Source organism: Canis lupus, chromosome 36, assembly GCF_048164855.1.
Source record: "Canis lupus baileyi chromosome 36, mCanLup2.hap1, whole genome shotgun sequence".
Lineage (NCBI taxonomy): Eukaryota > Metazoa > Chordata > Mammalia > Carnivora > Canidae > Canis > Canis lupus.
The window spans coordinates 50,443-66,793 of NC_132873.1; the positions used below are offsets into that span (position 1 = coordinate 50,443).

At 51.7% G+C, this 16,351-nt stretch overlaps 2 pseudogenes; both read right to left on the reverse strand.

Annotated features, from left to right (window-relative positions):
* Positions 1-8,968: 8,968 nt before the first annotated feature.
* On the reverse strand, positions 8,969-10,915 carry LOC140625301 (E3 ubiquitin-protein ligase RING2 pseudogene; annotated as a pseudogene).
* Positions 10,916-14,242: 3,327 nt separating this feature from the next.
* On the reverse strand, positions 14,243-15,673 carry LOC140625363 (elongation factor 1-alpha 1 pseudogene; annotated as a pseudogene).
* Between the last annotated feature and the right edge of the window lie 678 nt (positions 15,674-16,351).

Genomic DNA, 16,351 nt, shown 5'->3' on the forward strand with positions numbered 1-16,351 from the left:
CGGCTTGTGTTCATAAAGTGTGTTTCATAAACATTATTTACTCGAGTATGTGCTCAAATAATATTAATTAAAATGAATAAGTGAACACGTTTCTGTTAACCTTGACACATTCCAAGAGGGACAGAGATGGCTCTGAAGTAGAATGTGTTCTCAAGCGAAAAGATTAATCTTCGTTGAATCATTATGTCCATTATGTTCGTGCCTCAAGCCCGTGTCTTACTTTCTATGTTTCAGGATGTGTCGGTAGGTGGGGGCCTGACAGTGGGACTGCCCCTCCTGAGGAGGCATTGTCATGCCTCTTTCAGCTAACACTGGCTGGAGATATTTCTTATGGAGGTGCACTTTGAGTTCTTTGACAAAAGCATGTAATTTCTGGTTAACCTCTTGCAACAAGCTCTCCCTACCTCCCCAGCCTCAGGTCCTGCTCCCGTGTAGTCTCCTAGCCTCTTATTAATGAAGTCCCCCACTCCCAGCAGGCAGTTTTCTCCAGTGGGTTCATTCTAGATGCTTGGGTGTGGGTACCAGCAGCAAGACATAAGTGCATCATCCCCCAGTGAGCCAAATGGTGGAAGTGCACACCATTCCCACTCCATCATCTCCTTAGCCTGCCATTGCCAGGGGAAGGAAGAGGTCTCTAACCAGCTTCCTGTCTTCCAAATCTTTCAAAATCAGCAGACTCTAGATTTTTCTACTTGTGAATACTTCCAAGCTTCAGGACATAAAAAGAAAAAAAAAAAAACAAACACACCCACCTGCGTGGCTCTCAGCTGCAGGTCTCTACCCCCAGGTTAGCTGCTCCAGAGCCAGGCTTCAGGCAGCTAGGGAGCTCTCAGCTGTGGGTCTCTACCCCCAGGTTAGCTGCTCCAGGGCCAGGCCTCAGGCAGCTAGGGAGTTCTCAGCTGCGGGTCTCTACCCCCAGGCTAGCTGCTCCAGGGCCAGGCCTCAGGCAACTAGGGAAGGCCCTGCACTTTACTCACACTCGCCAGTCCCTTGTGAGCCAGGCCTGTTCCACTTGCCTGCTCATTCTTCCCCCTGAAAACCACAGTCACAACTTCCCCCTTCCACTTTCCCCTCATGACTTCTGCCCCCACCCCCACCCTGGTGTTTCTGTGAGGCCCCATGGGGCCCGTGGGGCCTGCCCTCCTCTGGGTCAAGAAATCTGCCACTATAAGTCTCTTCTTTTATGACACTCATTTCTGTGCCCGTGTGTCCCAACATACCTGCTTAGAGCAAATCACAGGTTTATTTTTTTCAATTTAATTTTTAAAAAAGATTTTATTTGAGAGAGACAGAGAGAGACTGTAAGCAGGGATAGCCATAAGCAGAGTGAGCAGCAGGCTCCCCACTGAGCAGGGAGCCCGATGTGGGGCTCAACCCCAGGACCCTGAGATCATGACCTGATCTGACGGCAGATGCTTCACCCACTGGGCCTCCCAGGTGCCCCCCCCCCCAGGTATATTTTTAAACAATTTGGTCAACTTTATCCCTACATTTTCAGAAGAATGAATAAAAGCTAACAAGTTAAAAAAAAAAAAGACCAAAAAAATCACCTAAAAACAAAATGAAGCTAACCACAGCAAAAACACTTTGAATGTATAAGGTGTCTGTCTGCCTGTGTTGGAATCTTATGTGCATTAGAAGATGTTGAGAAAGACAGTTGCTGCTTATCAAGGTGGTATCTCAGGTTCAAAGCCGAAGGCAGGATGTTTTACACAAGCCCCTTGTGTTACTCTAAGGTGGATAATAACATGTGAAGTCAGACATCTTCCCAAAGGATTTGCTCAGTAAGGGCAACAGCAGCCCTGCTGACAGGAAGGAGCACCCACCTCATCCCTCCACTGCCCTGTGCCCTCCTGGGTGACCCTGATGTGAAACCAGCCCCAGGCCAACCGTGTCTCCACTAGCATGGACTGCACTGGAGAGGTCTTGGAGGTTGGGGGCCTTGCCTGCACTCAGAGTCTTCAGAGTGGGCAACCCCAGCAGTGGCCAGGGCCTGCAGAGTGGGATGGGACCTGGTGCGGTTCACCTGGACAGGTGGTACAAGTCCACTTGGTTACATTCTGCACAGTGTTCAGGGGGAGGGACAGGCACCCTCCTCTGACCAGGCGGACTGCTCTCCAGTGCTGTTCTGGACCCCTAGGAAGAACAACGAGCCCCCACGGGAGGCCCAAACCCCAGGGCAGGCTCCTCCATTGGGAGATGGGCAATGCTTTGTGCCCAGAACAAGTGCTTTAAGGGGATTGAAGTTTGTTTCGCTGCTGACACAACTCTGCTGTCAGCACCATCCCTGTGGACCTAGTAAACCCTGGACTCCGCTCTCAGCAGGGCTGCTAACACTGGACGTTCTTTCTTGTTACTACTGCATAGGCTCCACACCAAGTGGAACCCCAACCTGGGGCTTGAACTTACAACCCTGAGATTGAGACATGACTGAGGCCAAGGGTCGGATGCTTACCTCATTGAGACACCGAGGCCCCCCATCCCTCACTTTCTAATTTAATTGTCTCTCACTACCCATTGTACTGTCATTATAGTTGTATGTGGTGGCTGGTGGGGTCTCTCCTGCGTGAGGCTGCCTGTTACGCTGTCATCTATGAGGTGTTCTGGCCAGCTGAGGCCTTAGATCAACATCCTGTGTTGACAGATGTGTAGCCTCAGGGGGACAGATGTGCAGGCCTCCGTGGTGGCCAGATGTGTAGGCCTCAAGGGGACAGATGTGCAGGCTTCTAGGGTCAGAAGTGCCAGCCTCAGGGGTCAGAAGTTCAGCCTCAGGGAAACAGATATGTAGGCCTCAGGGAACAGATATGCAGACCTCAGGGGGTCAGATGTGGAGGCCTCATGGGGACAGATATGCAGGCCTCAGGGGGACAGATGTGCAAGCCTCAGGGAGACAGTTGTGTAGGCCTCAGGGGGCCAGATTTGCAGGCTTCAGGGGTCAGATGTGCAGGCTTCAGGGGTCAGAAGTTCAGGCTCAGGGGGACAGATGTGCAGGCCTCATGGGTCAGAAGTGCAGACCTCAGGGGGACAGATGTGCAAGCCTCCGGGGTGGCCAGATGTGCAGGCTTCTAGGGTCAGAAATACCAGCCTCAGGGGTCAAAAGTTCAGCCTCAGGGAAACAGATATGTAGGCCTCGAGGGACAGATATGCAGACCTCAGGGGACAGATGTGCAGACCTCAGGGGCCAGATGTGCAGGCCTCAGGGGTCATAAGTGCAGGCCTCGGTCACTGATGTGCAGGCCTCAGGGAGACAGATGTGCAGGCCTCAGGGGGACAGAAGTGTAGACCTCAGGGGCCAGATGTGCAGGCCTCAGGCGGACAGTCCTGGAACACCCTGCATGGAGCCACCAAGAAGCAGCTGGCCCAATGCAGAAGGTGGGACCCGAGCGGGGCGCCGGCGGTCCCTGCAGTGTGCGGGATGGCGTGCCTGCGGGTGACAGAGAGGCTCCAATCGCTCCCCCTGCTGCGTGAACCCTGGTTGGAGGCTGTCTCACACCAGTGGTGCCAGAACGCATCCCTGGGGCCAAAGGGAAAGTCTCAGCGTGAGCTGAGCTGAGCGTCTCTAGGGAGTTGGTGTGGCGCCGCCTCAGTAGGGTCAAAGGTGTCATGGGGCTGCCGTCGGATGTGCTCACTTGTGGCAGACGCGCACTGCAGGGCTGGGCTCAGAGTCCGGACCACTGGCATCTGTGCTTCACTTTGAAAATGCTCAGCAAGTGCAGCCGGTGTGAGTGTGAGTGGGTGAAGCGAGGCGGGTAGCGCGTGGGGGGAGGGCGTGTGCGTGGGGGGAGTGTGCGAGGAATCCCTGAAGCCGCTGCCCCATCGGGGAGCGTTCGTCTTATTATCGAGAGACTCTTTTCTGTGGGGGTGCTGGGGTGGCTCACTTGGTCGAGCGTCAGACTCTTGATCTCAGCTCGGGGCTTGATCTCAGGGTCATGAGCTCGAGACCTGTGTCGGGCTCCTTGCCAGGTATGAGGAATACTTGAGAAAATAAAATAAAAATAAAAATAAGCCACCTGGTGTGTGCACTGGGCAGCTTTGAGTCCGTGGGAAGGTGTGCTTGGTCACTGGGGCAAGGCCGCCTGCCCGGCCCGCCCGGCCCTCCCGCAGGTCCTGAAAGCCGAGCCGGTGTGGGGGTGACACGCAGCTCTGGCAGCCGAGGGGCCGCTCCCCACGTGGTCTGTGCGCCCGCTGCTGTGCCCCGGGCCGCTGGGAGCTGACGTCCTACCTGCGGCTGATGCACCCCCCATGAGCGGCTGAAGCATCCGCGGCTGGGGCCGGTCCCGTCCTGGTACGGAGGCCGCTGCCCTGTCCCGTGTTGAGGCCGCGTGGCCGCGGGAGTAGTTAGGCCACCCCGTGCGTGACAGAAGGAGAACAGATGAGGCCGCGGGACTCGGTCCGCGCAGCGCTGTCGCCTTCCTCGCAGGCCCTGGGCTGCCCCAGTCCTGCGAGGCGAAGCCACGGTCCGGCCTGGCAGGTGTGGCTGTCACCTCAAATCAGGGCAACTGGGGGTGACGGGGACTTGGGGTCTAGCGGCCGAGAGCACGTGGCTGATCCGCGCAGCCCAGGGCCTGGGCGGGAGGGCGTGGGGGCCACGGGGACCCCGGCAAGCCATCCGGTTCAGCCCCATCTATTAGAACTCGGCCACGCAGGTGAGCGTCAAGCAGTGTAAGCTGTAGCTTGTGAATTCTGTATATAAAACCCCTCGAGGGCCTGAGAGTCAGCCCTGGGGTGATGGGGGCGTCCCCGAGGCGCCCTGTGGCCCTGGCGCCTGGGGACACACGTGTCCAGGTCGCAATTGCCACACGTCCCCCAGGGGGGAGAACACGAGGATGCAGCATCGTCCTCGCTGCCCCGCCCGGGCTCCCGGTGAGGAGGGCAAGTCATCCCAGGCAGGTTTCCTCGGGCTGAGTGGCTGCGCGACCCGCGTGGGTGAACTGACGCCCACCCCCGACGTGGGGCCTGAGGTGCAGCCCGACGATGGGACCCTGTGCCCTCCCCGGCCGTGTGCATGCAGGGCACCCCAGAAGGCGGCCGCCTGTCAAGCTGCAGGACGTGGGCTCTGGCGACGCCGGGCGCAGACTCGAGCCTCCGGAGCTGTGAGGCAGAGATGCGCGCTGTTGGTGCCGCCCGATCGGAGGAAGACACAGGCGCAGCCATCATCCGTCCGTATCTGTGTCCACAATGACGTGTAAGCGGCTGTGCATAGAGCTTGCACACTTACGCAAGGACGCTGGGAGGTGGAGGCGGCCCGCTGGCCGAGCCCGAGCTGCTGCTGCCCGCTCTGTCCCGGTGGCCTGCAGCGGGCCCACGGCGGCCTGGACCGGCACCAGAGCCGCACGGCCTGGGATGCAGAGCGCGCGCCCTCTCGTGCTGGTGGCTGTGGTCCGAGATGGGCTGTCGGCAGGGCCAGGCCCCTCTGCAGGTGCGGGCAGGACATGTCCCCACCGGTGTCTCAGCTCCCAGAAGCTCCCTTCGCTGGCTGCCCTCTCCGCGTCCAGGTCCCCCTTTGGGGGGACCACTGCCATCTTCCCCTGGACCTGCTCTGATGGCCTCACTTTGACTTGCTTACCTCTGTAAACACCCTTTTTCCAAGTGAAGTTGTGCTTCGAGGCCCTGGGTGTTGGACTCCAGCATATCTGGTTTTTGGGGGGCGAGGGCACAATCCAGCCCTCACGGGGCTTCAGAAAACCCAGCGACCCTTCCCAACCCACGTCCCATGGCTCGGCAGCGGGTCCCACTAACTCATCCCTGATGACGCTGCTGCACAGGGCTCTTCCCCGCTGGCCTTCCTGGTCGTAGCCGGGGAAAGTGCAAATCTTGGGAGCATCATTAGTGGGTCTCAGTTTTATGGTTTCACCTTGAAGACATCGAGCTCATACACGCTGCCCTTGGGGCCTACAGCGTTCGTGGAAATTTGGATAAATTTCAAATATGCTTGGACTGCATACTGGACGTAAAACACAGTTTATGAACCGACGCGCTGATGTGGCTGTTGACATGCACGGGGCCTGAGGGACGCAGCCCACGGTCCCGCAGACGCGGCCTCAGCGTTCGCTCCCCCAACCCAGCAGCGGCTGCGAGGAGGCCGCAGGGCCCACGGCTCGCAGGTCACGAGGCTGCGGGGGCCGCACTGCCTTCATAGCGCCCACGTTCACCATGCAGGGCTCGGGCCACCCCCAGACAGGGGCGCGCCGGGACGTCCTGTCCTTCCTTCTGCCCGCCCCGCTCGCGCCGGCGGCCCTGTGTTCTTCACATTTCTCTTCATTCGGGGTGCGTGGAAGCAAAAGCCACCAGAGAGCATGCGGGAACAGAAGTGGAGAACCCCTGCGTCCGGAGGCCTTGTCTCAGGAGGTCCTTCCCTGGGGCGTGACAGGGCTGGAGGGTGCACGGAGCTCGCGTGGGCAGGCCTTCCTCCTGGGCTGGGCTCTCGGGCCGGGTGGGCCTCCTTCACCACCGGCTCCAGTGGCCTGGGCAGACAACCGCGTCCTGGGGCGCCACTCCTAGGGTGCAGGGTGGGGGCCCAGGCTTGCTCGGGGACCCCGCAGCTCCCACCATGACACGTTCCGCAGTGACTGTGCTTGTCAGCAGCCTTGCAGAATGTTTGCTGTCTGGCTTTCAGGCCTGGCTGGGTCGTCGCTGCTCCGCAGAAGGGACCTGGTGACGTCCTGACCCTGCTGAGTGTGAAGTCTCAGAGCCTTGAGATCTAGACGTGGCCACCGTCCAATGTCCTCGGCAAAACCAGAGCCGGCAGCTGCAGGCGATGCCGGCTGGGCCCCTGCAAGGCCTGCTGCAGAGCACCCTGCGCGGGAGCGAGCGCACAGCGACGGGAAGACCCGGGCTCCTCAGGGAGTCAGCCTGGGCCGTGGCCTTCAGCATGCCCGTGGGAGGACTCCTTTCACGAGCGGAAAACCTCACGTGTGTGCCCGCAAGAAAACAACACCTGGGGCCCCCGGGCGGCTCAGCGGTTGAGCATCTGCCTTCGGCTCAGGGCGTGACCCTGGGTCCCGGGATCGAGTCCCACATCAGGCTCCCTGTATGGAGCCTGCTTCTCCCTCTGCCTGTGTCTCTGCCTCTCTCTGTTTCTCATGAATAAATAAATAAAATCTTAAAAAAAAAAAAAAGCTGGAATTTACTCAAATGACCCTGTCAGGTTGCTCTCACCAAAAAAGCTGAATACTCCTTTGTGTGACTGGATGGGTCTTGTCCACTTGGGCAGTTTTCCAGTCTGCAATCACTAATCTAATATCACCAATAAAATCTAAGCAGTTATATCACAAAACCAGGGTTATATTTAGTGGACATGCATTAATAATCTATGCAACTTAACATTACACCAGAAAAGGAATTGAATACAAAATTTCCCTTGATTTTTGGTGGTCTTCAAATTTCATGACACAGATGACTGATAAAACTGTAAAAACAGATTTTAAATATTTTCAATAAAATGGTAAAAAATTTAATGAGCCTTTAAGTTTTCATATTGGGCTGAAGATTTCAAACATCAAGCTGGCCCCAATCTGTCAAAAATGACAGAAATATTTACAATGACTACTACACAGGTTATTTAGTTAAAATGGTACTGGAGGACTACTCACCCCTAGCAAAAAAACCCTTTGGAGTTAATTTCTCAATGCAATCAAGTCTTTGTAAATACTCTAATAATTATAAACTTGGAACATACTTGGAAATCAGGACAATGATGAAAAGTAACACACAAGTCAATCTTATTTCTAATCTGTTTTCAAAAAACCTTGGCTCCAAAAGCCCAACACTGTTCCTCATTATAAAATTAAATTAAGAAGAGTAGAATGACTTTACCCTATTTGCTAACATTCTTCTACAGAATAATCTGCCACTTGGGCAGGGCTGAAGCTCCATTAACTTGCTTCTCTAGAGTGTGATTAGCAGAGCACCAAATTTATAAACTGACAGGGCCACCCAAAATGCTGAACACACTTCTCCTAACAGAAACAAACTGTTTTTTTCTTCCAATTTTATGTGCCAGTGTATGTGCCATGCTATTCTTGAAACTTACTTGGCTATCAACAAGAAAAGAATTAGGGAAGCTTTGAACATATCTTGTACTTTCATCCAGGCTAAAGTGCAAAATATCTCCATATCTCTGGTACTTTAATAGAAAAAAGCATCAAATACACATAAAAAAGGAACTGAAGTGGCAGTAAAGCTAATACAAAAAAGACCTCTTTAAATACACACTTGAAGACTACATAAGACCAATTTAATTTTCATTTCTTCAGTGAAATCTGTAAATGAACCAAGTTCTCAAAGAACTTGACATTTTGTTTCTCTTTCCCAGGATCAGAAATTCCAAAATTAGAGGGAAAAAATGGAAAAAAAAAACATTGCATGACAATGGACACTAAGTTCATAAAGAACCTTTTTTAAAAAATGAGATATTATGGAAGAAAATACTATGGAAATAATAATCCTATGAGAATTGTTTTTTAAGCACAGTAAATTTGAGCCTTGGTCTTCATGAAGATACTACAGCTTTTATAGAAAAATATAAATATACAAGAATCCAGGAAAAAATGTCAAAATACATATTAACATTCTGTAGGCCTAAAAAACTTTTGAGGGGAGGGAAAAGATAGCCAACTGAATCTTCACTTAAGAATACAGAACTATGAAAAATTCCTCGGTCAAAAGGGTGCTCCAAATGGAACCATACTTAGTGAAAACATACAACTTAGATATATTTTTATTTTTTATTTTTTAATAATAAATTTATTTTTTATTGGTGTTCAATTTACCAACATACAGAATAACACTCAGTGCTCACTCCGTCAAGTGCCCCCCTCAGTGCCCGTCACCCAGTCACCCCCACCCCCCACCCTCCTCCCCTTCCATCACCCCTAGTTCGTTTCCCAGAGTTAGGAGTCTTCCATGTTCTGTCTCCCTTTCTGATATTTCCCACACATTTCTTCTCCCTTCCCTTATATTCCCTTTCACTATTATTTATATTCCCCAAATGAATGAGACTATACAATGTTTGTCCTTCTCCGATTGACTTACTTCACTCAGCATAATACCCTCCAGTTCCATCCACTTTGAAGCAAATGGTGGGTATTTGTCGTTTCTAATGGCTGAGGAATATTCCATTGTATACATAAACCACAGCTTCTTTATCCATTCATAGATATATTTTTAAAAGGAAAGAAAAATCCTGAATAATTGCAGTCCCTTTCGAAAAGGAAATCTTCAATTAAGGGGAAAAGATTCTAATAGTGTAAACGAGTCTGGCTCAGAAAGAAAACTGAACAACATATCCACGATTATGTCCATAAAAGTAAAGACATTACATCTTTAATATTAAAGAAATAGGCTATAAAAAAAGTTCATTCTCAGACTTGGCTTTAGTAAAAGCTCATTTGTGCCCCTTTGTGGATGCATAATAAAGTTCCATGGGTTTGTTCACTTTCCAGTATTTCTCACTGACCAATTCCAAAGAAAAAAAGCCATTTAATACAGTGAACTGCCCACTGGCTGTTGCTATGTAAGTGGTACACTGCTTCTCACCGGCTGTATCAAGGTTCATCTGGTTTGATTCTCCTTCGAAGTTCTTCCGAAGCTAACCTCACAGCCAGATACTTGGATCAGTGGTCAACAGTGGCATTACCTGAAGTCTTTATGTATCTTGTCTGTGCACTATCATCTTTTTCCATTAGTGTAGGATGAGGCCTGAATACTAATTCAATTCACTAGCACCATCCATTACTAGATCAATTGCCACTGTTGCATTGTTATTATCAAGCTCAAGCCCGGAATCATCAGATGTTTTGGTCCATTTGTTATCAGGTCCTGCTTCCTGAATACTGTGCGTGGAAGCATTGCTACGGTGAGAACGGTCACCATTATCTTCTGCTCCACTACCATTTTCATGGTAATAATCTGCTCGTGGCCTGTATCTTCAGTGCTTCCTCAAAGCTGTGACGGAGCGCTTGCTGGTTATTGTGCTTGTTGATCCTAGCCAATACTCTCTCCTGATGAGCTTCATACTCATCACGACTTGGATAAATTTTGCTGATGAGTGCATCAAAGTTTGGGTCTGGCCTTAGAGATCTTTTAGAAACTAGCTTTTTTCGACAGGTAGGACATTCTTTATTGCCACTTCTGAGGGCTGTCATAATGCAGTCTGCACAAAAACGATGCAAACACTCCTTTGTAGTCATGACGTTTTTCAACATATCCAAACAAATTGGGCACATTAATTCACTGTGTAGACTTCGAGGTGAAACCACAATTTCCAAGCCATCTGTTATTGCCTCCTGAGGTGTTCTTTGTAATTCATATAAACTGAGTTCCCATGTTTTGCCTAATGGTTGAGTTCTGTTTGTCTGCACAGCCTGAGACATTGCGGCTCCCTCCCCAGCCCGGGACTCTGCCGGCCGTGGCCAGACCGAGACTCAGGTAGAAGCCGCGGCGGCTGCTGGCACCTCCGCACAATATGGCCAGTTTTCCAGTCTGGTCTGGTCTGGTCTGACTGAAGCCCAGGCCCAAGCCCCCGGCGGCCGCACTGTGCCCATAGGCTGCTCCTGAATCACAATTCCTTGGCTACTACTGAGTAAACTCATCTTTTTAACAGCTTTGAACTAGACTCAGTTTACCTCCTTTTTAAGGCAGAATCGTGGATATGTTCAGTTTTCTTTCTGAGCCAGACTCGTTTACACTCTGGCCTCAGAGTAAGGAATCAGCATCGCTGCCTGCACTTGCTTCCAGCACCTGTTGCCCATGTCAGGACACGGGTCTTTATGGGGAAAACACTTTTCCATCGTGGAAAGAAGGGGTGACCTCCTAACTCCTCAAGTCCTCATGCGCTGCATCACACACCATCTGGAAGGCGGAACCCAGAGCGGCCACAGCCCTTGGGACACTGTTTTTGTAATACTTCCTGAAAAACACAAGGCCCATGCATCCCCATCTCGCACACCGCCCTCCTGGAGCGCACCATGGCCTCAGGAGCCCATACGGAAGACGCTCACAGGCTCCACGTTTAGGGTGCCTCCGGGTTCAGAGCAGAGAAAGACGCTATGATATGAACTAGTGAGAAATAGAGCAAAGAGCTGGGGCCTCGGCAGAGGCCAGGGTTTCACAAAGCCATCTCTTGCTCGCTGAGATCTTCCTCCCACCGTGGGATTATTTGCCTGGTCAAGGGCAGTTGTCTCCCTTGCTGTGTAAGTGGGAGTGGCCATTGGGACCTGGGATTGATGGTGTGCACTGTTGCAGATCCACAGGTCTGTGGGCTCTTTTTGGTGGCAGGGGCGCATGTAGACCAGTCCACCCACCTGTTCATGTCTGTCTATCTACCTGTGAATCCTCTGTCTAGCTGCAGATCTATCATCCATCCACCCACCCATCCATCCAGCATCTACCCACCCACCCACCTATCATCCATGTGTCTACGCATCTGATCTATCATCATCCTCATCTCCCCATATTACCCATTATCTGTCAATCCATCTTCAGCAGCATGTACCCAGTCTGCACAAGTTCGTGTTGTAGCTTCTACTTCAGTCCAGCACTACAGGCGTTACTCTAGCCTCCCCACATCTGTAGCTCCCTCTTCAACAGTGACGAGACTCACTCACATGAAGCCTGGTATATTTTTTCATTGTGGTAAAACACACATAACATATAATTTACCACTGGAGCCATTTTTAAGTGCCGGGTTCCATGGCATTAAGCACATTCAGTGTTGCGCAACAATCTCCACCACCCATCTGAACCCGCCCACCTCACCAAACCGGAACTCTGTCCCCATTAAACGCTAACTCCCTGTCCCCGCCCCAGCCCCTGGTAACCAAGTGAAATTAGAGTACCCTTGCGCAGTCCCCTAAAGGAAAGCAGCCTGTAGGACCTGCCCTCTGCCCCCACCCCCTCAGCAGGAGCACCAGGACAAGGTGCTCAGGATCCCTGCCCCTGGAGGGAGAGGACAGGGAAGGGAGGGGGAGGCAGGTACTCCATCCGACAGTGCTCTGCAGGTGAGCCCTCGGCCCCTGGCAGCCCACAGCAGCCTCCCCGCTCCACCCCATGGGGAGTGAGGAAGGCAGGGAAGAAGTGCCGGGAGGACTGCTGGGGTCAGCTCTTCCCCCACGTCACCCCCTGCTGCAGGACAGGCAGGCTCCCAGCTGCACCGAGGCCAGGTGCGGTCCGATCACCCTCCGCGGCTGGCGGGCTCTTCTCCGTGTTGGCTGCACAGCCTCCATCAGTCCCTAATGACAGGCATCGGTCATCCTCTCTTCCAACATTTCTTTTGCTCCACTTTCTCTTTCTCTTCCTCTCTTCCTCAAATCATTGAAAATCTTTATTTTTTAAGTCACCTCCACACCCCACATGGGGCTCAAATGCACAACCTCGAGATCCAGATCCGCAGGATCCACGGACAGAGGACCCCTGTCAGACCCGCCGGCCAGCCATGGGCCCGCGGGCCTCTAGGTTCTCACCGTGTCCCGTGTGCGGTTGCCTCTGTGTGTCTCAGGCCAGATCTGCATCCCGCGTCATCATCCCCTTGTTCACTGAGCGTGTCTGCTTTCCACTTGTCATCTTCGGTTCTTCACTTTTCCTTTCTAGGACTTTCCTTCTAGAACTTTCCTTCTAGAATTTCGACTTGACTTTATGTATATATAATTCCCACATCTTTAGTGAAACCTGCTAGCTGCTCATTTAAATACTTGAACCTAGAGTCACATACATGGTTAGAAAACACACCTCATGACTCCAACCTCAGGAATTCCCATGGATTCTTCTGCTGGGCTGTTTTTAACTCTTAGTTTTCTGTAATTTGTGTGTGTGTGTGTGTGTGTGTGTGTGTGTGTGTCTGTTATCTCTGCCAGATGATCCTTGATTGAATGTTGATTACCGTGGATGAAAAGATGCAGATACTTTGAAGGTGTAGATGTACTATCTGTAGGAAGCATTTTCTTTCACTCTTGGCAGGTTTGTGGGTAGAGCCAATTATTTTAATCCTGTCGGGAATTGAGCAGATTGGGAGCTGGATTTTTTTTTTTTCGTTTTGTTTGGAGAAATTGCTGCTAAAACACACAGTGAATTTGTTTTGTGTTAAAAATCATGACTAAGAAGTTACTTTGCACCACTTGGCTCAACCTGACCAGAGAGACATGTGAGTTCAAAGCATAATGTCCTCAAATGGTGGCAGCCAAGGGTCGGGACAAAATAAACCTCCTGTTCAAATGGCTGGTCCTGCAGGAGAGCCCTGTGGCTTCCCAGGGAAGGGCTGGTGAGGGGAGGGACTCAGCGGCAGGCAGGGCTGCAAGGGGACAGAGGTGAGCCCTGGTGGGGAGCCAAGTCCCTGGTGGGGGGAGCTGAGCCCATAGGAGGGGCGGAGCTGAGCCCTGTGGGAGCAGAGCTGAGCCCCAAGGGGGGGTACAGGACCCCCTGAGGGTTGGGGGGAGTAGGACTGAGCCCCTGGGGTGTAGAGTAGGGCTGAGGTCCAGGCTCACTCAGCTTTGGCAAGCGTTTCATTTCAAGGCCCAGCACAATTCCTTGTTTTAGTTTTCTCCTTTTATAAAAACACGGCGTCTGAATTAAACCTGAGATGTTGTTACTCTCCTGCCGTGAGACCAAGCAGGGGCTGGGGCAAATACGGACTGGATGGGGTTCACCTTTGCCATTTTTTGCCTGGTGCCCAGCTAATGGGGCCCTTGCTCCCTCTTTCGTTCCTCTCTTCCTCTCGTGCACAGAATGTTTAAAATGTGTGAGACATGAAATGACTAAACTGTTCATGCATTAAAGCAAGAATTAAATCCGTAGCTATCTAACCCATGGCTAGTGTGGCTAGCTCCCCGACTACACTGGACCCCATCCATGCCCGATGGACTGATCCTCGCTCTACACTGGCCGACCCACAGCTCCCTGGCAGGGAGGCTCGCCTCTTCTTGCTGGGGCCAGCGTCCCTGCAGCATGTGGGGTGATGACACCCTCTTGTCCTCTTTCTCGTATCTCTTGGTATTTTTTTTTCTCATTAAACTTTTGTTTTAATGGGTCTCAAAATTCTGTGACAGATTTTTGGTCAAGCTGTTTCCATTAAAAAGTACTGATTTTAAAAGCTAATAACTTAAAACTGCCACACATGCACAAAAAAACCCAATGGTCCACAAAACATTCTCCTTCTGAAGGCTTTACGGTGCATTGTTATCATTAACCAGTCTTTTAAACTTAAATGGCCAATTGACACAAACCCTTCTGAGACCTGCTCCCACCCTGATTAAGCCTGGGGTGGCAGGTGTCGGGGATAATATGCATTTAGCCTCTGAGCTTCCCGGGCAGCCTCCCGGGCAGCCTCGGGGACTTTGCCAGCTCCAGCTGCCTCTTGTCCACTGCTTTGATGACACCCACAGCCACCGTCTGTCTCATGTCACGAACAGCAAAACAGCCCAGAGGAGGATGGTCAGAGAGGCTCTCAACACACGTAGGCTTGCCAGGAACCATATCAACAATGGCAGCATCACCAAATTTCAAGAACTTGGGACCATCTTCCAGCTTTTTTCCAGAACGACGATCTGTCTTCTCCTTCAGCTCAGCAAACCTGCGAACTCTGTGAGCTGTGTGACAATCCAGCCCAGGTGCATATCCAGCACTGATTTGGCCTGGATGGGTCAGGATAATCTTACCTGAGCCGTGAAGCCAGCTGCTTCCATGGGTGGGTCATTTTTGCTGTCACCAGCCACGTTGCCGCGAGAACACCTTTGACAGATACGTTCTTGACACTGAAGCCCACATTGTCCCCAGGAAGAGCCTCACTCAGAGCTTCATGGTGCATTTCAACGGACTTTACTTCAGTTGTAACATTGACTGGAGCAAAGGCGACCACCATGCCAGGCTTACGAACACCAGTCTCCCCTCGGCCCACTGGGACAGTAGCAATACCACCAATCGTGTAGACGTCCTGGGAGAGGCAGACGCAAGGGCTCATCAGTTGGAGAGTTGGCAGCAGGATGCAACCCCGAGCTCCAAGCAGTGGCAGCTCCACAGGCACTCCCATCGTCACGGGGGACTTTTCAGCCCTTGAACCAAGGCGTGTTAGCACTTGGCTCCAGCATGTTGTCACCATTCCAACCAGGGATTGGCACAACCTACTGTGTCGGGGTTGTAGCCAGTTTTCTTAATGTAGGTGCTGACTTCCTTAATGATTTCCTCATATCTCTCTTGGCTGCAGGGTGGCTCCGTGGAATCCATTTTGTTAACACCAACAGTTAGTTGTTTTACACCCAGTGTGTAAGCCAGAAGGGCACGTTCATGGGTCTGCCCATTCTCGGAGATACCTGCTTCAAATTCACCAACACCAGCAGCCACAATCAGGACGGCACAGTCAGCCTGAGACGTGCCTGGAGCCATGTGTTTGATGAAGTCTCTGTGTCCTGGGCATCAGTGATGGCCACATAATACTTGCTGGTCTCGAATTTCCAAAAGGAGATATCAATGGTGATACCACGTTCACGTTCAGCTTTCAGTTTATCCGAGACACAGGCATACTTGAAGGAGCCCCTTCCCATCTCAGCAGCCTCCTTCTCAAATTTTTCGATGGTTCTTTTGTCGATCCTGCCACATTGGTAGATGAGATGGCCCGTAGTGCTAGACTTGCCCGGACTATGTGTCCAATGACGACGATGTTGATGCGAGTCTTTTCCTTTCCCATTTTTAGTTTAGGTTTAGCTGTGGTTTTCATGACACCTGTGTTCTGGTGCAAACCGGTTGTGGAAAAAAAGCTCTTGGTATTTTTCGCACAAAAAAATAGCTCCCTAGAGATAACAATTGTTGGTTGATCTTATCTAGGGATTAAGATAAAAGATGTGTCACTTGCTACTCCGAGTGTGATGTCAGCCTTCTTAGTAGAGCTTACCTTCTGAGTCACACTCTATTGGTTGGTTCAGAGAAGAATTGCTGGTGACAGGCTGGTATGACGGTCCCGGGTCCCCAGAGCATTGCATTTCATGAAAGCTCGTAGCAAACTGCTCATAGTTTGAAGAGCACTGCTGGTTCCCCAGTCCCTGGGGATGTAAATTCCTTGAACAAAAATCGGTATGTAGAAACAACATCAACTGTTTTTTAACTCAAACACCAGGGCTTGGGCAACTGGGTGGCTCAGCAGTTGAGCGTCTGCCTTGGGCCCAGGGCATGACCCTGGAGTCCCGGGATCGAGTCCCACATCGGGCTCCCCGCAGGGAGCCTGCTTCTCCCTCTGCCTGTGTCTCTGCCTCTCTGTGTGTCTCTCATGAATAAATACATAAAGTCTTTTAAAAAAATCAGGGCTTAGAGATGGTATTGGTGGTGGTCGGAGGCCGCGGGTGCTGAGGCTGGAAGCGAGGAGGCCAGA